Raw genomic sequence first — 25,256 nt, 5'->3', positions numbered from 1 at the left:
TGACTGGCTTCTAACCAAGAGAATATGGCAAAGGTTGTAGAATGTCACTCCTATGATTACATTATATAAAACTCCCTTAAAAAGACAAGCTATTGACTTGGAAAGTACCTACAGAAACCATGTATCTGATTTTTTTAAAATTTATTAATTGAAATATACATAAAACTTCAACAATTTAACAATAAAAAGACAAATAACCCAATCATAAAATGGCCAAAGGATTTGAAAAGACATTTCACCAAAGAGGACATTCAAATGGCCACCAAACTCATGGAAAGATGCTCAATGTCATTAGCCATCAGAGAGATGCAAATCAAAACCAAAATTAGTTATCATTTCATTCCCAGTAGGACAGCTAAGATTTTTTAAAAATAACAAATGCTGATGAGGATGTGGGTAAACTGGAACCCTTACCCACTATTGATAGGAATGCAAAATGGTACAGCTATTGTGGAAAACAGTGTGGTGGTTCCTTAAAAGACTAGAAACAGCACTACCATCTGACCCAGCAATTCCACTCCTAAGTGTATACTAGGCTCAAAAATAGACTCAAGAAGCTACTTGTACACCAACATTCACTACAGACAACATTCACAATAGACAAAAAGTGGAAACGGCTCAAATGCCCATCAACAGATGAATGGATGAACAAAATATGGTACATATATACAACGAAATACTACTCAATCAGTAAGTCTTGATACATGCTGCAACATGGATGGAGCCTGAAGACATTATGTGGAATAAAAAAATGTCTATCATAAAAGGACAGATATCATATGACCTCACTTATATAAAAAGACCAGAACAGGCAAATGTACAGAGACCAAAGTTTATTTTAGTGGTTACCAGGGATAAGGAGGAGGGGAAAAGGAAGCAATTACTGCTCACAGCGTACAGGCAGTCCTTATCTTATGACATATTTGAGTTACCATGAACTGCACTTACAACCTTCTTTTTGTGTGCATACATAATATTGGAAGGAGTTCTGGTAGCATAATGCCTAAAGCACTGGACTGCTAACCAGAAGGCTGGCGGTTCAAACCCACCAGCCACTCCTCAGAAGGAAGGTTGGGCAATCTACTTCCATAGTGATACTGCCTCAGAAACCCAAGGAGGGGTCACTATGAGTCAAGTCCGACTCAATGGGACATAACAACAACAACACATATTATTGGTGTTAATAATATGTACCACGTACAATGTTGTATGTAGCATGTTATTTGCTGATGTTCTCATTCTCAAATGTAATGTTCCCAAGCCCCAAAGACAAATAAAGATTGGATTTGTAAAGATACTAAGAGGCAATAATAATGAAAATTTCAAAATAAATGAGGTATTTGACTTACATCAGAACTGACATGTGAGAACTGACTTATGTCATCAGACAAACTCCACTGTAAGTCAGGGACTCCCCGTACAGATTCTGGGTTTATGGTAATGAAAAAAAAGTCATATTAAGGGTAGGGGTACACAGTCAATTCATGTAACTGCTGTGAATAAGCTGCATACCTGTAAAAAGCTAAAACGGCATAAGCTGTGTGATATATTTACAACAACATCAAAAAAAAAAAAAGAGTAGCTACTGAGGCTGCTAACCAAATATTTCCTAAGATTTGCTTCCTTGATTTGGAGATTTGGGGTAATGGTTTCATGGGACAATAGTGAAATTGTAGAATCAGTGTATGTTCTGTTGTGTATATTCTCAATGACATTAATTAATTAAATTCTTTAAAAAAAAAAAAAAAGAAGAAGAAAGGTCACACCATAGGGTAATCAGACGCGAAGCATCACACCCAGGTCAAAAGTGATTCAGAAAACTGAATTCAACAAGCAAAAAAATTTATGAATGATTCAACAAATTGACTTCATTTATATTTTTTTATGTATGCACATGAGTGATATATGATAGAGACTTATGTCTGAATACATCTATCAGAGCTGTTTCCAAATAAATAAAAATTTTAAGACAGTGTTGAAAAAATAAATGAATAAACGGATGGTGGTGGGAGGCAACTCTATCTTTTCCAACTGGAGTTAGAAACTCTCTATAAGGGCTTGACAAAATGGCCATGTTAGAGAAGCCCACAGGAAAAAGAACTGCATGTAGTCTCTAAGACCTAAGAGCAGCCTCCAGCCAAAAGTCAGCAAAAGGTTGGGGTATTCAGTCATACAGCCACAAGAAAATAAATTCTGCCAAAAACCTGAATGATCTTAGAAGCAGATTCTTCCCAAGTTGAGCTCCAGATAAGAATGTTGTTGTTGTTATGTGCCATCACAATGGCCCCGACTCATAGCAACCCCTCCTTGGGTTTCCGAGGCACTATCACTATGGAAGTAGATTGCCCCATCTTCCTTCTGAGGAGTGGGTGGTGGGTTTGAACCACCAGCCTTCTGATCAGCAGTCAAGTGCCTTAGGCACTATGCTACCAGAGCTCATCCAGATAAGAATATAGACCATCTAATATCTTGATTGCTACCTTGTAAGACCTCCCACACAAAATCCAGTGAAGCAGAACCAGGACTCACCCACAGAAACTGTAAGGTCATAAACACATGTTACTGTAAGGTGCTAAATTTGTGGTAATTTGTTATACAGCAATAGAAAATATATGTTAATTCTTTATGATGAGGTAACTCTTCTCTCTAAGACATTGTAGGCCAATGAAATCTCTTCATAATTTATGATACAGAACTCTTAAAGCAAGAGTTCAAGCATGTGCAATCATCCATATGAGAGCAAAAGGGCACCATGTGCCCAGGGATAAAGCTAAGAAGTCAGTAAGGGATAGGAAAGAAGGATGAAGGAAAATGGTAAACACAGGGAAGAAGTGGGAGATGTGCTGTGACACTGTGGGGACTGCAATAAATATCACACACAAAAAAATGTGCATGAATTGTTAATGGAGAATTAACTTGCTCTGTAACTTTCACCCAAATTACAACAGGAGGAGAGAGTTCAAGCATGTGAGTACAACCAAAGCTCTTTCTTGACAAAAGGTTTGAGGCTACACCTTTCTATGTAAACATAGATCAGCTGTCCACCAGGAAAAGTAAACACGTTTGGTTCTTTATTTTCAGAATAAAATTACTTTTGTCCACGGCATACCTTGTATCAAAAGCATATGTATCTAATGACTTCCTGATGAGAATGGCACTACCTCTTCATCTTCATTCTTCCTCACAAAAACTCATAGCCCTGGTATAATCATGAAAAAGACATCACACAAATCACACCTGAGTGACAGTCTGCAAAATAACTCAACAGTATACCTCAAAACTGTCAGTGTCATCAAAAACAAGTAAAACTGTCACAGCCAAGGGAGCCTAAGGAGACATGATGATTGACTGTAATGTTGTATACTAGACTGAAACCTGATACAGAAAAAAGGCATTAGGTAAAAACTAAGGAAAGCTGAGTAAATGTGGACTTTACGTAAAAATAACACATCAACACTGGTTCATTAATTGTGACAAAAAGAACATACTAACGTTACTAATAGGGGAAATTAAGTTAGGGATATAACAGAACTCTGTATTATCTTTGCAACTCTTCTGCAAATCAACTATGTAAAAGTATAAGGTTACTAAGTTTTTGAAGCACATGCATCTCACTTCAAACATCATAATGTAATATTCTGCTCTTCTGATACTTCAAGTTTCATCTCAACTGTGTTGTTAGATAACTTCCATTAAATGCCAGACATCAGACTAAACAACAGTCTTCTACCATTTATTTCCTCAATTCAGATAACCAGAAATCTAATGTACCTGATGTTTTTAAGGTTTTCCCTGGCCAATTTTTTGAGAAGTGGATGACCTCTTCCTAGTCTGTCTCAGTCTGCAAGCCGGGCTGATACCTGTGCACCACGTGCACCCCACTGGGTTTGAAACATCAGTGGCACAGCCTCAAGACTCACAGCAACACGTCACCACAGTAGGACAAACCGACAGACAAGTTTGTCTCCCTACAAGGAAGACCCATTAAGACAACACATACTCAAATTTATGCACCAACCACGAAAGCCAAAGATGAGGAAATTGAATATTTCTATCAACTTCTGCAATCTGAAATTGACTGAACATGCAATCAGGACATGTTAATTATCACTGGTGACTGGAATGAAAAAGTTGGAAACAAAGAAGAATCACCAGTAGTTGGAAAATTTGGCCTTGGTGAGAGAAATAATGCTGGAACTCGCATGGTAGAATTTTGCAAGACCAATGACTTATTCATTGCAAATACCCTTTTTCAACAACACAAACGGCAGCTGTACACGTGGACTTCAAAAGATGGAACACACAGGAATCAGAGTGACTACATCTGTGGCAAGAGGCAATGGAAAAGCTCAATGTCTTCGGCCAAAACCAGCCCAGGAGCTGATTGTGGAACAGACCATCAACTCCTCCTATGCAAGTTCAACTTGAAGTTAAAGGCAACTAAAGTAAGTCCACAAGAAGCAAAATATGATCTTGAATATATCCCTCCTGAATTTAGAGATCATCTAAAGAATTGATATGATGCACTGAACACCAATGACCGAAAACGAGAACTGTGGGATGACATCAAGAACATCATCCATGAAGAAAGCAAGAGGTCACTAAAAAGACAACAAAAGAAGAAAAGACCAAAATGGATGACAGAAGAGACTCTGAAACTTGCCCTTGAGCGGAGAGTAGCTAAAGAAAATGGAAGAAATGACAAAATAAAAGAGCTGAACCAAAAATTTCAAAGAGCAGCTCGAGAAGACAAAGCCTATTACTATAATGAGTTAGAAGAGTAAAAGGGAAGAACACACTCAACATTTCTCAAGCTGAAAGAATTGGTGAAAAAATTTAAGCCCCAAGTTGCAATAGTGGAAGATTCTATGGGTAAAATATTGAATGATACAGGAAACATCAAAAGAAGATGGAAGGAATACACAGTCACTGTACCAAAAAGAACTGGTCGATATTCATCCATTTCAGGAGGTGGCATATGATCTAGAACCAATGGTATTGAAGGAGGAAGTTGAAGCTGCAATGAAGGAATTGGCGAAGAACAAGGCTCTGGGAATTGATAGAATACCCACTGAGATATTTCAACAAATGGATGCTGCACTGGAGGCACTCACTCAGTTTTGCCAAGAGATTTGGAAGACAGCTACCTGGCCAACGGACTGGAAGAGATCCATATTTGTGCCCATTCCAAAGATAGGTGATCCCATAGAATGTGGAAATTATCCAACAGTATCATTAATATCACATGCAAGTAAGATCTTACTGAAGATAATTCAAAAACAGTTGCAACAGTATATTGACAGAGAACTTCCAGAGGTGCAAGCTGGATTCAGAAGAAGAAGTAGAACAAGGGATATCACAGCTGCTGTCAGATGGATCTTGGCTCAAGGCAAAGAATACCAGAAAGATGTTTACTTGTGTTTTATTGACTATGCAAGGGCATTTGATTGTGTGGATCATGACAAATGTGGATACCACTGAGAAGAATGGAAATTCCCAAACACTTGATTGTACTCATGAGGAACCTGTACCTTGACCAAGAGGCTGTCGTTCGAACAGAACAAGGGCACACTACATGGTTTAAAATCAAAAAGGGTGTGTCAGGGTTGTATCCTTTCCCCATACTTATTCAATCTATATGCTGAGCAAATAATCCGAGAAGCTGGACTATATGAAGAAGAATGTGGCATCAGGATTGGAGGAAGAATCATTAACAACCTGAGATACGCTGACAATACACCTTTGCTTGCTGAAAGTGAGGATGACTTGAGGCACTTATTGAAGAAGGTTGAAGAATACAGTCTGCAGTATGGATTATGTCTCAATATAAAGAAAACAAAAATCCTCACAACTGGACCAGTAAGCAGCATCACGATAAATGAAGAAAAGATTGAGGTTGTCAAAGAATTCACGTTGCTTGGTTCTATAATCGAAGCCAATGGAAGCAGCAGTCAGGACATTAGACAATGTGTAGCACTGGGCAGGTTGGCTGCAAAAGAACCCTTTCAAGTGCTGAGGAGCAGCGATGTCTCCTTGAGGACTAAGGTGCGCCTGACACAAGGCATGATATTTTCAATTGCCTCGTATGCATGTGAGAGCTGGACAACGAATAAGGAAGACCAAAGAAGAGCTGATGCTTTTGAGTTGTGGTGCTGGCTAAGAATGCTGAAAGTACCATGGAATGCTAAAATAACTAACAGATCTGTCCTGGAGGAAGTGCAGCTGAAATGCTCCTTGGAAGCAAGAATGGCCAGACTTCGTCTCACCTACTTTGGTCATGTTGTCAGAAGGGACCGTTCCCTGGAGAAGGATGTCATGCTTGGTAAAGTGGAGGGTCGACGAAAGCGGGGAAGGCCTTCAACGAGATGGATTGATACGGTGGCTGTGACAATAGGCTCAAGTATAGCAAGTATCATGGAGCTGGCACGGGATCGGGCAGTGTTTTTGTTCTGCTGTTCATAGGGTCGCTATGAGTCAGAAATGACTCAACAGCACCTAAAAACAACAATGTACCAGGGATCTATCACACTGGTTTCTTACAAAAAATGCTTCCACCAAAAACTTAGTATTTTACCCCAGATGTATGTTCAGGATCAATATGAGATCTCATATGAGAAATATTTTAGAATTTTTTAAAAATCATAATTGAAGAATTTCTTTTTCTTACACAGTTTTGTGAACTGAATAGGAAGTCACAGGCAATTAAGATTTGCCTTATACTGCAATGCTGTGTAGTGCTAGGAAATAGGTTTTGTCTCCCAATGAACTGAATGGCTTCCTTTTATTTAATACATCTACTCCTTGCCTGGGAGCTCTGGTGGTGTAGTCCCTAATGCACTTGACTGCTAACCAGAAGGTTGGCAGTTCAAACCCACAAGCCACTCCTCAGAAGGAAGATTGAACAAACTACTTCCATACTGATACTGCCTTGGAAACCCAAGGAGGGGTCACTATGAGTCAGCAATGACTCAACGGTAACAACAAGAAGACTCCTTACCTATCGACATGGTTAGGTTCCAAAGACCATGTCATCATGCAAAATTCACTCATAAGACAACAGAAGTTGGGTTTTGGTTGTTTTTTTCTGTTTTTCCTTTCTGTTTTCCATTGGCCAATTTTTCTTTGTTTAGAAAATATTATCACAGAAATAACAACAGCTAAGATTTAATGATGTGCTCGTTACTGTGACAAGTCCAATTATGGATTATTCCTCTACAGGGGAGGTTTGGAGAAGATAAAGCTGCATAAAGCTGGGCTGTGTGACTGGACAGCCTATGGCTTAACCACTTTACCTTCCCCCTATGGTGCGTCAGAGCCTCCCTTGTGGAGCCGCCTTCCAGGCTCCAAACGCACCCCAGCAAGCCCTGCATGCACAATCCCAGAAGGTGCTGGCCTAGCGAGTCACCAAGCACTCAGTGCTTCCTTCAATGGAACTGGGAGCCTGGTCGAGGGTACTGGGAGTCTATCCACACACCCAGGTCCTCAAGGCAGACTTCAGACCCAGTTCAGATAATGTTGGGACATCCTTAACTCACAGGCATTTCTTCCAAACACCCTTTCCAATGCCTCTTTCTTTTCTCCTTTTTAAGGAATTACCAAACTGTTTTCCAAAGTGGCTGCATATATTTTTACCACAGAGTATGAGGGTTCCAATTTCTCCAAATCTTCTCCAACACTTGTTAGAGTCCATCTTTATCATTATAACCATTCCAGTAGGTATGAAGTGGTATCTCACTGTGGTTTTGATTTGCATTTCCCTTATGGACTAATGATGTGGAGCATATTTTTTGTGTGCTTACTGGTTATCTGTGTACCTTTTTCGAAGAAATATATATTCAAATCTTTTAAACATTTTTTAATTAGGTTATCTGTCTTTTATTATTGAGCTGTAAGAGCTCCAAATATTCTGAAAATAACACCCTTATCATATACATGGTTCTCAAATATTTTCTCCCATTGTATAGGCTGTCTTTTCAATTTTTTGATGGTATTGTTTGCAGTACAAAGTTTTTAATTTTGATATAGTCCAATTTATCTGTTTTCCTCTTGTCCCTTGTGCTTTTAGTGTCATTATCTAAGAAACCACAGCCTAATTCCAGGAAACAAAAATTTACTCCTTTGTTTTGCTTCTATGAGTTTTACAGTTTCAGCTCTTACATTTATATCTGTGATCCATTTTTAGTTCATTTTTGTGTATGGTATAAAACAACAAACTGCAGTTTTACATGTGGATATCCCATTGTCCCAACACCATTTGATGAAAAAACTATTTTTACCCCACTGTCAAAAGTCAAATGGCCATAAATGTGTTTGCTTTTGGACTCTGAATTCTATTCCACTGAGCTGTATGTCTATCCTTATGCTAGTACTACACTGCATTCTCTCCTTTAGTTCTTGATATTACAGATTATATTATTAATATTAACACTCCTCTATTAAGGTTGGGAGAGCTCTGGTGGCATAGTACCTAAGGCATCTGACTGCCAACCAGAAGGCTGGAGGTTCAAACCAACCAGCCACTACTCGGAAGGAAGATTGGGCAATCTACTTCTGTAGAGATATGGCCTCGGAAACCCAAGAAGGGGTCACTATGAGTGGTAGTTGACTTGATGGCAATGAGTTTTTTGTTGTTGTTGTTGCTGCTGCTGCTGTTGTTAAGGTCGGTGTTTATTATACAAGGCAATACAGTAAAGTCTTAAGCACCTATACAGGGCCTAGAACCCAGAACCTAGCTGTAGCATTTTAGCAATTGTTAATAAACCAAACAAAGAAATTTCTGCTTTGGTTAAAGGAAATTTTCTTTATTATTATTTTAGAAAGTCAATGGGTAAAGAAAACATTTAAAATGGGAGGACAATAACCTACTAACTTAGGTAAATAAGAACAGAGAAGTAAAGCTAAGCTAAAACTGGAATAAAAGTTACTAGGCAGTCATAACAATAACTAAATGGGGTGACTAGTTCAAACTATTATTCCAATTGATTACTTCATTATATGAGGGTGTAAGGGTTTATATTTAGATCCCAACTACTTCTAAAGAACAAAGAAAATAAATTGAGGTGCTTACAAAATCAAACATATAAAATAAGACAATAAAAAATAAATAGGTTCTGTCCTTATTTTCTCAAAGCTCTAGTGCCCTTGAAAAATGGCTAGACATCTCGTATCTACACACACACACAAAGGATTTATTAGCATCAATTCCATTAGTCTACAAGTAACACGCACATCAACTTCTAATGCAAGAGTGAGAACAAACTGTTGAACCCCTCAAAGAAGAATAGATATAGGAAGTTCTGGTGCTCACCTCCCAAAATCTCTGCTTTTTACCAAAAAAGGATGAAGAAATTTAGGGTTTCTTTGTCCTCTCATTCCTCCAAAGTAGGTCAAGTCTGTGTGTAATTACTGGGTTTCACATTCCTTTGGAAAAGGAAGAGATGTCAATGCATAGACATTTTTAACAAACAGCAGACCCAGCCTAGGGATAGAAGCAAAAGAGTGTCTCTGCTGCTGACCAACAAAATAAACTAAGAAACAATCTTCTGTTTTTAACAATGGGAAGCACAGCTGAGGATAGTAGGATAAAAGACCTAATTTCTCATTCTAAGGCTGCAACCACTGAACTTGAACTTGTAGATGGATCATCCTAGTTTCATCTTCTTCTTTCTGCTCCCTACTTAACAAGATTGGTATAAAGAAATCTTGGGGGGAAAAAAATCAAAATATATTTACTGGATGATTATTCTGCAAAAACACCTATCAAAGAGATTAATTAAGAACTAGTATTTGTACCTTACCCATTGCTACAGGAATATAAGATGGTTTAATTGCCATAGAAAACAATCTGGCAGTTCCTCAAAAAGTTAAACATATCCAGTGCCATCAGTAGAGGTGGTATCACTCAGTGCAGTAACTCATGGTGTCATGACCCCCATGGGCTTCCTCCCATACCAGGCCACACAGAATACTTAGTAATGTTTACTATCAATTTTAATCATAGAACTTGATATAGTTGTAAATTACTTAAATATAATATTTCTTAGATTATATGAATGTTGTTATTGTTGTTATGTGCCGTCGAGTGGGACCTGACTCATAGCGACCCCTCCTTGGGTTTCCGAGGCAGTCTCACTACAGAAGTAGATTGCCCAACCTTCCTTCCGAAGAGTGGCTGGTGGATTTGAACCACCAGCCTTCTGGTTAGCAGTCAAGTGCCTTGGGCACTATGCTACCAGAGCTCCTAGATTATATGAATACCATATGAAAATTGTTTCATAAAATCTTTCTACAGGGAATTATTATCAGTGATAGCTTTAGTAACTGAGTGGATACCTTGACTTTTCTCATTCTTTACCTTTAATTACTATTTCATTCCCAAAGACATCATTGGTACAATGTCATGGATTTAATTGAGTCTTCCCAAAATCTGTATCAATTTGATTGGGCCATGATTCTCAGTGGTTTGGAAGTTATGCAATGATACAATGTGGCAGATATGTAACGAACCCAATCTGATGTGATAAACCAATCAAGAGTAAAAGGATTAACATTAAGGGTGGGTGTAAGAGAAGCCTGCCTGGGGTGTGGCCTGTAACACCTTTTATCTTACAAGAGACAAAAGGAAGAGAAGCAAGCAGAGAGTAGTGACCTGACTGCCACCAAGAAAGAGAAGTCAGGAGTGGAGCATGTCCTTTAGACCCAGGGTCTCTGTACTAGGATCCTCCAAGGAACAAGAGACACACAGAAAGAGAAAATCTTCCCCTAGAGCTGGCACTCTGAAATCAGACTTCTAGCATCCTAAACTGAGAGAATAAATTTCTGTTTTTTAAAGTCATCCACGTGTGGTATTTCTGTTATAGCAGCACTGGAGAACTAAGACATACAGGTTCACAAATAATTACCAAAATACTGTAACTGAAACACCAGAAAATTTGAAAAAATAAGCAACTATAAAAACAATGGCAGCAACAAAACCAACAGTGTGTGCTTGGAGCACGTGCAGAAAAAAAAACATATAATTAAAAGTATCACTGTACTTGAGTAATAATAATAGTTCTAACCAGAGCACATTCCAAAAAAACCAAACTCACTGCTGTCAAGTCAGTTCCAACTCACAGCCGACCCCTCCTTGGGTTTCCAAGGCGGTATCACTACGGAAGTAGATTGCCCAATCTTCCTTCTGAGGAGTGGCTGGTGGGTTTGAACCGCCAGCCTTTTGGTTAGCAGTCAAATGTCTTAGGCACTAAGTCACCAGAGCACATTAGAAGGTTGAAAACAGTAAATTAGTATAGAGTTTTAGTTTTTGTACATACGTTGATCTATGAAAGCTGGGGTTACAAAAATGTTTGTTTTTGTTGTTACAACTACCCAACCAACCAAAAAAACCCCACACCATTGCCACGGAATTGATTCCAAGTCACACTGACCCTACAAGACAAAGTAATATTGCCCCATAGGATTTCCAAGGCTATAAATCTTTATAGGGCAGACTGCCTCATCTTTCTTCTGTGGAGCGGCTGGTAGGTTCGAACTGCAAACCTTTTTGGTTAGCAGATGAATACTTTAACCAGTGTACCACCAGAGGTCCTTTTTATCATATATAAGCATCGCTATGAATTGGGTCTGACTGACAGCACATAACAACAACAAAGTATCCAAAACAAAACTATAAAGTTTAGATTTGTCTGCTTTTAAATCTTATGTAAATAGAATGATACTTACAAAATATTTTTTACTGCCTTTTAAAAATTTTTATATTTATAATGTTCCTCCATGAAGATGCACGTATCTCATTCAATTTATGCTAAATAGTCATTCCTTTATTCACTAAGCAATTTTATTGTTTTACAGTTGCTAAACTTGAAGGATTCTTATACGAGTGTCCTGGACCATAACTATCAGTTTCACCAGGGTATATACTAAAGAAACATAAAGTAAAGCTAAAAAAGAATGAAGGTCTTTTCATATGTTCATGACCCTTTTGTTTTTGCTTCTGTGAAATAAACTTATTTATATTTTTCATACTTCCATTTTTTCTACTGGGTCTACCATGGATTTTTGTTTGTTTTATTTTAGCAGTTTTTTAATAATCTTTTACATCTTTCTCATCAATTGTGATACTCTCATTAGCATACTTTTAATCTCCTCTTATCTCTTTTAAACAACTACAAATCTTTATAAGTCTGTTAGTGCAGCTATTTTGTCTGTCAAAATTCTAAGTCTCAAGTTTTGTTCCAGTTACCAGTGCCAGTCTGACAGTAATATACCACAAATGGAATGGCCTTAACAAAAAGGAGTTGATTCTTACAGTTTGGAGGCTTTTAAGTCCTAGTGCAAAGTGCCAGGCTCTAGGGTCTGGGTAAAAAAAAACCTTGGGCTTCAGCTCTGCCTCCTGCTCCCAGCCCACAGAAGCTAGAGGCTTTTCTTCACTCGGCTGCTGAGGCAGACAAGCCCAAGGTTTACAAATAATAACCCACAGTCCCGATGTTACCAAACAACCCGGGAGGCAATTAATTCAAGTCCATTAAAAGTCCCAAGATCAGCAGAGCATTGGCAGGCTGCTGAACAACGACCTGGCTACATGCAGGGTCAAGCATGCCGTAAGGTAGATAGAGACCATTTCCCACAGCTTCTCCTTATATACAGGAAGCAGACCACATCCCTAAGGCAGCTACTCAACTGCTCACTGTAGATTCCACAGTAGAATCAATTCCATGATGAGACTGGAGTTGATTACCAGTCTCATCATGGGGAATACTACATTCAGCTGCCCAGCCACTCAACTAGGCCCAGCCAAACTGACACACAAACTTAACTATCACAATTCAACCCCTTGTCAACTTGGTACCTGTACAGATCTTCAATAGGTGGCATCTGTATAGATCTCCTTCACTGGGTGACTCCAGTCCCCTAGTTCCTGAGTGACGACCTCACCCCGTTGGCCTGGCGGACCCCATTCCTCTCCCTCTTGGGCATGGCAGCCCTGCCCCCACAGTCTTGGGCAGTGGCTATGACTCCATCCCACTAGCTCACATGAAAGAGGAGCCCCACACTCCAGAATCAAGTTGGTCAAGGTCTGGCTCTTTGAAACCTAGGGGGCTGTAGTGGTTCCAACTCCAAAGGCCATGGTCCTACCCTTGACCCTGAGGCAGCTCTGCTTTCTGTTTCCTTGGTCTCTCTACTTCTTGCTAATTAATGCCAAAGGCAACACACTCCACCGGAAATCTTCCTAACCCAAAAGCACTCAGCTTTCCTGCCCCGTGGGCTGGCCAACCTGCTACTCCATTTCATGTCAGTCTCTTTTACCAATTAATGCCCGAAGGCAACCCACTCCTCCAGGAAGCTGCCTACCCAATGGCACCCAGCTTTCCCCTCCATAGGCTGGTTAAGCCTGCTGCTACTGTTCAATGCTGGTCTCTGGGCTCTGTTACTGCCATCTCTCATGCTGGTCTCTCTGCTGGTATCTCTCTGCCAGTCTCTTGGCTCTGCTGCTGCCATCTCTCATGCCATATGCCAGGGTCTCTCTGCCAGTGTCTAGGGTCAAGGACGCACTCCACTCCTGTTTCCACATTTTAGGTATCTGTCAGAGCAGCACTCCACTCCCGGTACGATATTCTGCTCTGGTTATCTAGCGCCACTCTGACAAGAATATATACCACAAATGGGATGGCCTTAACAAAAAGGATATTCTTACAGTTTGGAGGCTTTAAGCCCTAGTTCAAAGTGTCAGGCTCTAGGGTCTGTTTAAAAGTCCATCAACCTTGGGCTTCAGCTCTGCCTCCTGCTCCCGGTCCACTGAAGCTAGAGGCTTTTCTTCACTCAAACAGCTGCTGACTACTGAGGCTGACAAGCCCAAGGCTGACAAGTAGAAAGTCACAGTCCTGATATTACCAAACCACACAGCAGGCCATTCATTCAAGTCCATTAAAAGTCCCAAGATTGGCAGAGCATGGCAGGCTGTTGAACAACGACAAAGTTACATGCAGGGTTCAAGTGTGCCATAAGCTAGAGACCATTTCTCAAGGCTTCTCCTTATATACAGGAAGCAGACCACATCCCTCAGGCAGCTACTCACCTGCTCACAGTAGATTCCACCATGGAGTTGATTACCAATCTCATCATGGGGAATACTACATCCAGCTGCCCATTCAACCAGGCCCAGCCAAACTGACACACAAACTTGATTACCACAAGTTTCAATACTGAGAGATTCTAACTGAAAGGAAACTATTGAATGACACAGGAATTATCAAAAGAAGAAGGAAAGAATAAAGAAAACTGTACCAAAAAGAATTGGTTAATGTTCAACCATTTTAGGAGGTAGCATATGATCAAAAACTGACAGTATTAAAGGAAGAAGTCCAAGATGCCCTAAAGACACTGGCAAAAAAGATCCTAGAATTGATGGAATACTCATTGAGATATTGCAATAAACAGATGCAGCACAGGAGGCACTCACTCACTTACGCCAAGAAATCTGGAAGGCAGCTACCTGGACAACCAACTGCAAGAGATCCATATCTGTGCTCACTCCAAAGAAATGTGATTCAACAGCATGTAGAAATTATCAAACAATATAATTAACATCACACACAAGTAAAATTTTGCTGCAAATAATTCAAAAACGGCTGCAGAAGCACATTAACAGGGAACCAGCAGAAATGCAAACCAGATTCAGAAGTGAGCATGGAACAAAGGGTATCATTGCTAATGTCAGATGAATCTTGGCTGAAAGTAAAGAATAACAGAAAAATGTTTACCTGTGCTTTATTGGCTGTGCAAAGGCATTCCATTGTGTGGATCACAATAAAGTATGGATAACACTGCAAAGAATACAAATTCCAGAACACTTATTGTGCTCATGAGGAACATGTAAATAGACCAAGAGGCAGTCATTCAAACAGAACAAGGGGACACTGTGTGGTTTAACATCAGGAAAGGTGTGCCTCAGGACTACATCCTTTCGACATATCTATTCAACAATCTGAGAAGGTGGACTTGATGAACAAAAACACAACATCAGGATTGGAGGAAGACTCCTTAACAACCTGCAATATGCAGATGACATAACTTTGGTTGCTGAAAGTGAAGAAGATGTGAAGCACTTACTGATGAAGATCAAATACTACAGCTTTCAGTATGGATTACATCTTAACATAAAGAAAACAAAAATCCTCACAATTAGACCAGTTAGCACCATCATGATAAATGGAGAAAAGACTCAAGTTGTCAAGGATTTTTCATTTTACTTCTATCTACAATCAATGACCACAGAAGCAGCAGTCAAGAAATCAAACAACTATTGCATTGGCATTGAATCGGGTTTTTGTTTTGTTGTTTTGTTTTCTAGTTTGGTTTTTTGATTGCATTTGGCAAATCTTCTGCAAAGCACCTCTTGTAAGTGTTTAAGAGCCAAGATGTCACTTTGAAGACTAAGGTGCACCTGACCCAAGCTAGAGTATTTTCAATAGCCTCATATGCATGTGAAAAGCTGACCAATAAATAAGGAAGACTGCAGAAGAATTGATGCTTTTGAATTGTGGTGTTGGTGAAGAATACTGAATGTATCATGGACTGCTAGAAGCACAACAAAACTGTCTTGTAGGAAGTACAGCCAAATGCTCCTCAGAAGTTAGAATGGCCAAACTTCATCTCACATGCTTTGGTCATGTCAGAATGGGCCAGTTCCTGGAGAAAGATACCATGTGAGGTAGAGTAGAGGATCAGTGAAAAGGGGGAAGACCCTAACTGAGATGGATTGACATAGTAGCTGTGATGATGGGTTCAAGCATGACAACAATTGTGAGGATGGCACAGGATTGGGCAGTGTTTTGTTCTGTTCCACATAGGGTCACTAAGAGTTGAAATGACTTGACAGCACCTAGCAACACTGTTTGAAGCAGTCACAAGCTTGCGCAGGTTCAGTGAAAGAGCACAAAGACTCTACTTCTTGATGGTAAATTAGCAAGGTTGTAGAAGAGAATGTGAATCAAGAAATGTTGTGGCAACCACTTTTAGAAACTATAATCTGCCACAGCTGACTAGTGACAGTGGCTTTGTTTTTTTATGCAGGATAAAACCTGTGCACTTTATGTACAAAAATTTTTTGATGTCTGTCTATAATCTGTTTCTATAGAGATCTGGTAGTGTACTGCCTAAGGTATTTGGCTGCTAACTAGAAGGCTGGCTGTTCAAACCCACCAGCCACTCCTCGGAAGGAAGACTGGGCAGTCTACTTCCATAGTGATACCGCCTCGGAAACCCAAAGAGGAGTTGCTATGAGTCAAATCCGACTCAACAGCAGTGAGGTGGTTTTTTTTTTTTTTTTTTTTTTGGTATAGAGATTTGAATTTGATTGTTTCAGAAACTGTGGATCACAAGCAAATGGGAATATTTTCAACTAAATTTTCAGTTTAAAGATCTTTAGATCTCACAGGTAGTATGAATTCTGTTTCAAATCCATAGAGTGTAGGCTTGTGCTTAGGCAGTTTCATGGGAAATACCCCCTCCTACTCAGATCCAAGGCACTAATAGGCAAGGCATTTTTTTCCTACATCCACTAAGGAGTCATCCTTCTGGGGCACCAGTTCTACGTATGGTGATCTCCAATATGACCCCTCAGTGTGCCTGGGCACTACTCTATCTCTTATCCCTCCTCTCCGCTCTGTAATAAGCGCAAACATCAACTTCAGTACTTAATCCAGCCTGTGAAATCATACTTTCTAGTCCTTCCATTATTTTTCTTACATTAGTGCTGGCGCTTTACACACGTATGTTTGTACATATATGTTTGTGTTTACATGTATACAATTTATATATATTCATATGTTCTCCCTTCCTCAGCTTTATTCTTAGATTTTCTGAAGGAGTGTTTCTGTATAGCATCTAACCTACCATATTGCTGGAAAAAAAAAAAAATACTCATCATTGATTATATCGTTATATGATATTTAGTTAATTAAAAATTGATAACTTTTAGAAGCATATTTATATTTTTAAAGGCAATTATATCACTTGCATAGAAATCATTTGGGAAATCTGAGGGAACTTAAACTTACCAAAAACACTAACTTCTACTCCACATTCTTCACACCTTTAAATCCTATTTAAACCTGTCCTCCTGTACATATTTTAAACTTGGTTTGGAACTGCACCTTAACCCAAGGAAAAGGAAATTTAATTGATTCAAATGAAAAGCAAAGAAAAAAAATCAACTAACTATTTCTAGGGCCAAAACCTTACTAAAAAATAAAAAAGATGAAGCCAATATCTTGTAAGAAAATATAAAGTCGAGTTCTCTTTGACAAAACAGAAATTAAAATCAATAAAGATAATCTTCTTTAATTAAGTGTATTTAATGTTTACATGCATTTCTTTGAAACAGATACTTTTATTGTAATTTATAAAGTTAAACCATGGTAGCATTCAAGGCTCAAAAAAAGAAGCAGTAGCTGGTGAAAAAAAGAAATATAACCAACTAGAATTAAGAATCATCTTTAAATGTTACATCTATCCATCATGCAGAAAGCAATGGCTACGATTATCACATTCCCAAAAAGATGACAACCAAACTCTTACATCCCAAAGGAGAAATGTTTATTACAGCTACTAGTCAACAGTGGCAGGAGGCTTAATAGCAAGTCACTGAACAGACCATTTATTGTTCTTCATCTTATGTAATATGACCTTTCCAGCTCAGCCTGCTAAACATCACAGTGGTACAGTAGGAGAAAATCCACATGGAAGCAAATTCCAAAATGCAATTTACCCTATAGGCAGCTTGTATTTCCAGATTCTTCATCCCACTTTGCTCCACTCCCCTCTGGGTCATAACAGAACGTGGCAGATGTTGGAATTTGCTATGTATAAACTCTGGATTCCAGATTAGAAAGCTCAGCAAAGTATGCATTTGGTACTGGCAAAAAATGGTTGCTTTATGCACTGATTTAGATTTGCTAACTTTGTATGTCTACAGTTTCATAAATGTGTCTAAGACGGCTGAAATTTTTTTTAAAAAAGGAAAAAAGGCACGTGTCACACACATCCCAACAAAGGCTTACAAGTGTTCTGAGATCATCCTTTTCTCCATACCAACAAAATACCAAGGCCATTATGCAATCTGTGGTTTCTTCCTGTAATTGAATAAATTAATAGCTTTGGATACAAAACTTAGATAGCTTTACTCTGAGATAGTCTTCTAGCTTTGGATCTCTGTACATAAAATCCAAAAGTACCAGTTACCAAACTCCCAAATAGGGGCCTACAAAAGGTTCTTTTCATTCACTGGCAAATTTTCCTCATCGAAAAACTTCAGAAATGCCTTTTAGAAGAGCTCTCTACATATGAAAAGAGTCAACAACAGACCTCTACTGTGTAATAGTTTTTGTCCCCTGATTTTCCTAGTTGATAGCATTCATCTGCACTGTACTTCACCTCATACTTTATTAACAGTTCTTTTCCTAATATTAAAATCAAAGAACAAGGCATCGATAACAAGGTGGAGAATAGAGTACACAGGATACTTTTAGCCTAATGAGATGTTACCAAGTTGTTCTGGTAACCTAGTGCTGCTCTGACAGGAATATACCACAAATGGGATGGCCTGAACAGGAGTTTATGTTTACAATTTGGAAGCCGTAAGTCCAAGTTCAAAGTGCCAGGCTGTAGGAGCTGGGTGAAAGTCCCTCAACCTTGGGCTTCAGCTTTCCCTCCTGCTCCCGGCCCACTGAAGCTAGAGGCTTTTCTTCACTCAGACAGCTACTGGCTGCTGAGGCTGACAAGCAAAAAGTCACACTCCTGATGTTACCAAACAACACAGCAGGCCATTAGTTCAAGTCCATTAAAAATCTGAAGATCAGCAGAGCATTGGCAGGCTGCTGAACAATGACACAGCTACATACAGGGTTCAAGTGTACCATAAGCTAGAGACTATTCCCCTAAAGCTTCTCCTTATATACAGGAAGCAGACCACATCCCTAAGGCAGCTACTCAGCTGCTCACAGTAATTCCACCATGGAGTTGATTACCAGTCTCATCATGGGGAATACTACATCCAACTATCCAGCCACTCAACCAGGCCCAGGCAAGTTAACATACAAACTTAACTACCACACCAACTGTAAAAGAGTTAAACCCAGAAAAGGTTAAGTGATCACCCTGAACTATAATAATAGAGACAGTTACAGTCTACAGTTTTAGGTAATGTAATCTAATGCATAACACATTAAGCAAAGTTTCCCATATAGGTAATATGTGTATTCCTATTAATTAATTGCAGCCTAGAAATTAATTGATTTTACTAGTAGAGGTCACCCTTGTAAATCAATAGAGTGCTTGTTTGCCCATCTGAACATTAAAATGCTAGTCAGTTCAGAGGTTCAGTATCATTCATTCTGCTTTGGTCTGATTCTTATTCAACTTTTTGAGCCTCCATTATTCACCTGTATCTTTGGAAAGCACCTTCTCCATGTCAAATAAAAACACAAACAAAACAAGAAACTTAAGACTGCATTCATGGTTCTAAAAGAACTAAGTTTTTCTTTTTCTAAATTACATATTTATCTAGGGCAATAATAAACATGTATTATAAGAGATGCTACTGCTTTTTTTAAAAAAAAATGTACACTTTGTAACAATCCACAGCATGGCTTAGGAGTACAACTAATATTATTAAATAAATAGAATATTACAAATTCAAAGGGTCTCATTTCCCCCTGCATAGAAAATTTCACTATTTCAGACATACGAGCTTTTGGAAGAAAAAATAGTTTATAATTTCAGATGCTTTAACTGTTAAGGTCATGCAATCAGCCTGGGTTTCTACTAGACTGGTGATTCACTTCATTTAGTGAAGCAACCCATCAAGGACAGCAGTCATTCTGGTGCAAAGAAAGAGCATCAACATATTTGTTATATTTGGGGCATAATTCTTTTTTCCAACCCACTCCTTTCTTCTTTCTCTGAAGAACAATTTTTAGAATTACACTCTAAACTTCTGGCTGGCACTGTCAGATAGATTCTCCCAGTGCCTTTAAAAAAAAAAAAAAAAAAAAAAAAGCCACTGCTATAGAGTCATTTCCAACTCATAGTGACCCCCACTGAGTTTCCAAGGCAGGAAATCTTTATAGAAATAGATTGCCTCATCTTCTTCCCATGGAGCAGCTGGTGGGTTTGAACTGCCCAACTTCTGGTTAGCAGTCAAATGCCTTACCCACTTCACCACCAGAGCTCCTTTCCAGTAGCATTAGTAGTGCAGAAAGAATCTGGGCTTGGAGCAAGAGAACAAAACTGCATTCACTTAGCTCGTTACCTGTTTAACTACTTTAGGAAGTTTGTTATAAGGATTAAAACATAGAGCGCCTAGAACAGTAGCTAGCACCGAGTAGATAACTAATTGGTATCAGCTGCTCCTTGTTATTGTTGTTGTTGTTAATGTGCCGTCGAGTTGAACCAGACTCATAGCAACCCCTCCTTGGGTTTCCAAGGCGGTATCACTACAGAAGTATAATGATTTAAAAAAAAAAAAAAAAAAATCACTGCCATGGAGTCAATTCCGACTCATAGCAACCCCCACTGGGTTTCCAGGGTAGTAAATCTTTACAAAGATTGTTATCATCAGTCACAATATAAAAGCATATTCTGAAATCTGCAGAGCAGCTGGTGGGTTTGAACCGCAACCTTATGGTTAGCAGTCAAATGCCTTAGGCACTGTGATGGTTATGTTTGTATATCAACTTGGCTAGCAAATATGCTGAGCAAATAATCTGAGAAGCTGGACCATATGAAGAAAAACGTGGTATCAGGATTGGAGGAAGAATCATTAACAACCTGAGATATGCAGACAATACAACTTTGCTTGCTGAAAGTGAGGATGACTTAAGGCACCTACTGATGAAGGTTGAAGAATACAGTCTGCAGTATGGATTACATCTCAATATAAAGAAAACAAAAATCCTCACAACTCGACCAATGAGCAGCATCACAATAAATGGAGAGAAGATTGAGGTTGTCAAAGAATTCACATTGCTTGGTTCTACAATCAATGCCAACGGAAGCAGCAGTCAGGACATTAGACGTCGTGTAGCATTGGGAAAGTCAACTGCGAAGGAACTGTTTCAAGTGCTGAGGAGCAAGGATATCTCCTTGAGGACTAAGGTGCGTCTGACACAAGCCATGATATTTCCAATCGCCTCGTATGCATGTGAGAGCTGGACAATGAATAAGGAAGACCGAAGAAGAGTTGATGCTTTTGAGTTGTGGTGCTGGCTAAGAATGCTGAAAGTACCATGGACTGCTAAAAGAACTAACAGATCTGTCCTGGAGGAAGTGCAGCCAGAATGCTCCTTGGAAGCAAGAATGGCCAGACTTCGTCTCACCTATTTGGTCATGTTGTCAGAAGGGACCATTACCTGGAGAAGGATGTCATGCTTGGTAGGGTGGAGGGTCGACGAAAGAGAGGGAGGCCTTCAACGAGATGGATTGACACGGTGGCTGCGATGATGGGCTCAAGTATAGCAGGGATTGTGGGGCTGGCACGGGATCGGGCAGTGTTTCGTTCTGCTGTGCATGGGGTCGCTATGAGTCGGAAACGACTCGACGGCACTTAACAACAACAACAACAGGCCTGGTTGAGTGGCTGGGCAGCTGGATGCAGTATTCCCCATGATGAGACTGGTAATCAACTCCATGGTGGAATCTATTGGGGGCAGCTGAGTAGCTGCTTTTGGGTATGTGGTCTGCTTCCTGTATATAAGGAGAAGCTTTGAGAATGGTCTCTAGCCTATGGCACTCTTGGACCCTGCAGATAGCCGTGTTGTTGCTCAGCAGCCTGCTATGCTCTGCCAACCTTGGGACTCATAATGGACTTAAGTTAACAGCCTGCCGTGTGGTTTGGTAACATTGGGACTGTGCGTTTTTACTTGTCAACCTTGGGGCTTCTCAGCCTCAGCAGCTAACAGCTGTCTGAGTGAAGAAATGCCTCTAGCTCCAGTGGGCCGGGAACAGGAGGTAGAGCTGGACGCCAAGGTTGAGGGACTTTCACCCAGCCCCTAAAGCGTGGCACTTGAACTTGGACTTAAAGCCTCCAAATTGTAAGCATAAACTCCTGTTTGTTAAGGCCATCCCATTCGTGGTATATTCTTGTCAGAGCGGCACTAGGTAACCAGAACGCCCTATAATTAGTAATACTATTAATCAATAATTACTATTATTAATTCTGGGCAATCTACTTCTGTAGAGATACTGCCTCCGAAACCCAGGGAGGGGTCACTATGAGTCGAAATCGACTTGACAGCAGTGAGTTTGTTTCTTTGGTATCATTAATTCTATTACTATTATTATTCTACTTATCCCTGACCAGGCCCCTCCCATACTTCCTGGTAATTCCCAACTTCTGTCACTTTCTTCAAATCCTCTAACCATCCTCAGATGAACTTTCAAGCCTTTTGCTTGACAGAAAAAGCAGACATGAGTAACTCCCTCACCTTCCTTTATGGTGTCTACACATCTTCAAGCACCCAAACCTGATCTTTCCCTTTCATCTCTTAAGAAGTAGGCCCTTCCCCCATTCTCAGGCATGTAACAAGTGCCCAATAACGGCTACCAAAAAAAACAACAACAACTCATTGCCATCGAGTCGATTCCGACTCATAGCAACCCACTTTGGGTTTCCAAGGCAGTAAATCTTTACAGAAGTAGACTGCCCAGTCTTCCTTCCAAAAGAGTAGCTGGTGGGTTTGAACCACCAATCTTCTGGTTAGCAACCAAATGCCTTAGGCACTACATCACCACAGCTCCTTCAAAAACTATTAGTCACTAGCTATTAACAGCGGCAGCAGCATTCTCAAACAAAAGGAATAGCAATTCCACAAACAGGCACTACAGAAGACTGACTGATGCTCCGATTTCAAAGCTGACAACACCACTCAGGAGATGAGGGAAAGTGGCTACTGATTTTATGAACTATTTTTGTCTTCCTGCTCAAAATCCATTAGCTGATGAAGGTGAAAAAGGTCAAGTTCTCAAAAAAATAACTACTAGTACTAGCTCACTGTCTAACTTTCATATGCATATGAGGCAAATGAAAATACCATGGCTTGGGTTAGGTGCACATGGTCTTCAAAGAGACATCTTTGGTCCTTAGCACTTTAAAGAGTTTTTTTTTTTGCAGATTTACCCAGTGTAAGTGTAGGTCATCTACTTTTCTTGACTGCTGCTTCCACTGGTGCTGATTGTGGAACCAAGTGATACGAAATCTTTGACAACTTCAATCTTTCCTCAATTTATCGTGAGGCTGCTTATTGGTCCAGTTGTGAGGAACAAGGAAGACCAAAGAAGAGGCTTTTGAGTTGTTGTGGTGCTGGTGAAGAATATTCACAGTACCATGGACTGGCAGAAGAACTGACAGATTTGTCCTGCAAGAAGTGCAACTGGAATGCTCCTTGGAAGCAAGAATGGCCAGAATTCCTCTCACATACCTTTGGTCATGTTGTGAGAAGAGACCATTCCCGAGAGAAGGATATCATGCTTGGTAAAGTGTAGGATCAACAAAAAAGGGGAAGGCCCTCAACAAGATGGACTGACACAGTAGCTACAACGACGAGCTCAGATACAGCGAGGATTGTGAGGCTGACAGAGGAGCGGGCAGTGTTTTATTCTGTCGTACACAGGGTTGCTATGAGTGGGAGCTGACTTGACCTAACAACAACAACAACGAAGTACTAGCTCAGCACCACCCCAATACCACTGTCATCAACCTTTGCTCTGACTTCAGTTTCTGGAACTCTATACAAATTAGAATAAAACTTATTTAGTGATTTCAATTTGTTCAAACAAATTCTTGGCAAACATCTAGATAGGAATTCATGTAATTTATGGCTTTATAAAAAAAAGTCACAAAGTTAGCCTGTTACTGAGGTACACTTTGGGTTAGAATTGAATATATTCTTAGTACTAAACAAGTACCCTATACCCAGCAGAAATAAATATAAAAACAATTTTTCAAGAATACTCCTTAAACCCCTAGTCAGAAGACTGACATGTGTACATTGGATACTTGAGGCAGAGGTATGCAAGAGAATAAATATGTGCCAGAAAGCCCTCTTAACATACATAACCTGCTCTAATGAAACTTGTCAAACGAAATCCACGTTGTAGGAAAAAATTTGAGATGTAAATATTTATAAAAGCTATGGTTTAGATAAAAACCATCTATTTTTAGGAGGGAAAATATGCAGTAAAACTAACACAGCAAAAACTGAAATGCAGGGAAAGCAGATAATAGTAAACCATTTCAACCTGAATAAGAAGCTACATTTTTTAGTGTTATTTTTTAATGTTACATCCTCGTTCTTCATGCAAGATATTAGAGAATCATTGTGCAGAGAACAGAGCTGTGCTGAAACACATGCAAAAACATGTGAACAAAGCTAAAATCTGGTTGTATTCACAGTAATGATCTGTGGTTTAGTTGTACAATCCCCATTAACTTCATAAAATATGTTAAGAAAGACTTTATTTCAACACATAACCATGTAACGCAGAACTAGAAAGGTTCTTAGAAAAATCTTATTCTAACCCAATCCCTTTGTTTCACAAATGATGAAACTGAGGGGATAAGTGAAACCACAGGGTCACTATGAGTCGGAACCAAGACAACAGCAATGGGTTTGCTTTTTAGTTTTAAGTACAAAATAAAATATAAGATCCTAACATACAAAAATTCAGTTAACTTTCTAATGCATAAATACTAATTGCTAAGAAGATATGATTTGAAAATATTAAAAAAGAAGATTCACTGATAGTAATTTCTCAAAAAACACATTAACAATAGCCACAAACTAACAGAAGATCTGGAAAAAGCATTTAAAAATGTGTCAGATCTTTATAGAGAAAAGTACAAGATTTTACTAAAGGACTTATAAATAAAGAGAGATATGTCATGTCCATAGATGGAAAGTGAAAAGATCTCAATTTTACCCCCTTGCCTCTAAAAAATCTACACACTAGTCTCTCTTCCAAATAAAACTACAATAAATAAAGGAATACATTTTTATGCTGTGACTGATAACAAGAGGACATGGAGAAAAAATATGAGGTAAACCAGAAAAGCATGCCATCTTAGCCAAGCAGTTCCAACTTTAAATGCAGGTTTCTAGTCTATAATAATAATAAGGGAGCTCTGGCAGTGTAGTGCCTAAGTCAAGTGACCACTAACCAGAAGGCTGGCAGTTCAAACCCACCAACCACTCCTCAGAAGG

General features: G+C 39.4%; 1 protein-coding gene across 1 annotated transcript in view; it reads right to left on the bottom strand.

Moving 5' to 3' along the window:
* Positions 1–25,256, bottom strand: part of SIK3 (SIK family kinase 3) — a 421,581-nt gene that overhangs the window by 235,456 nt on the left and 160,869 nt on the right. The window lies entirely within an intron of this gene.

This window comes from Orycteropus afer, unplaced genomic scaffold (genome assembly GCF_000298275.1).
Source record: "Orycteropus afer afer isolate SDZICR_OR568_19922 unplaced genomic scaffold, OryAfe1.0 scaffold00036, whole genome shotgun sequence".
In the NCBI taxonomy this organism is placed as follows: domain Eukaryota; kingdom Metazoa; phylum Chordata; class Mammalia; order Tubulidentata; family Orycteropodidae; genus Orycteropus; species Orycteropus afer.
The sequence above is the reverse complement of the archived record's forward strand: the minus strand, read 5'-3'. Positions and strand labels throughout refer to the sequence as shown.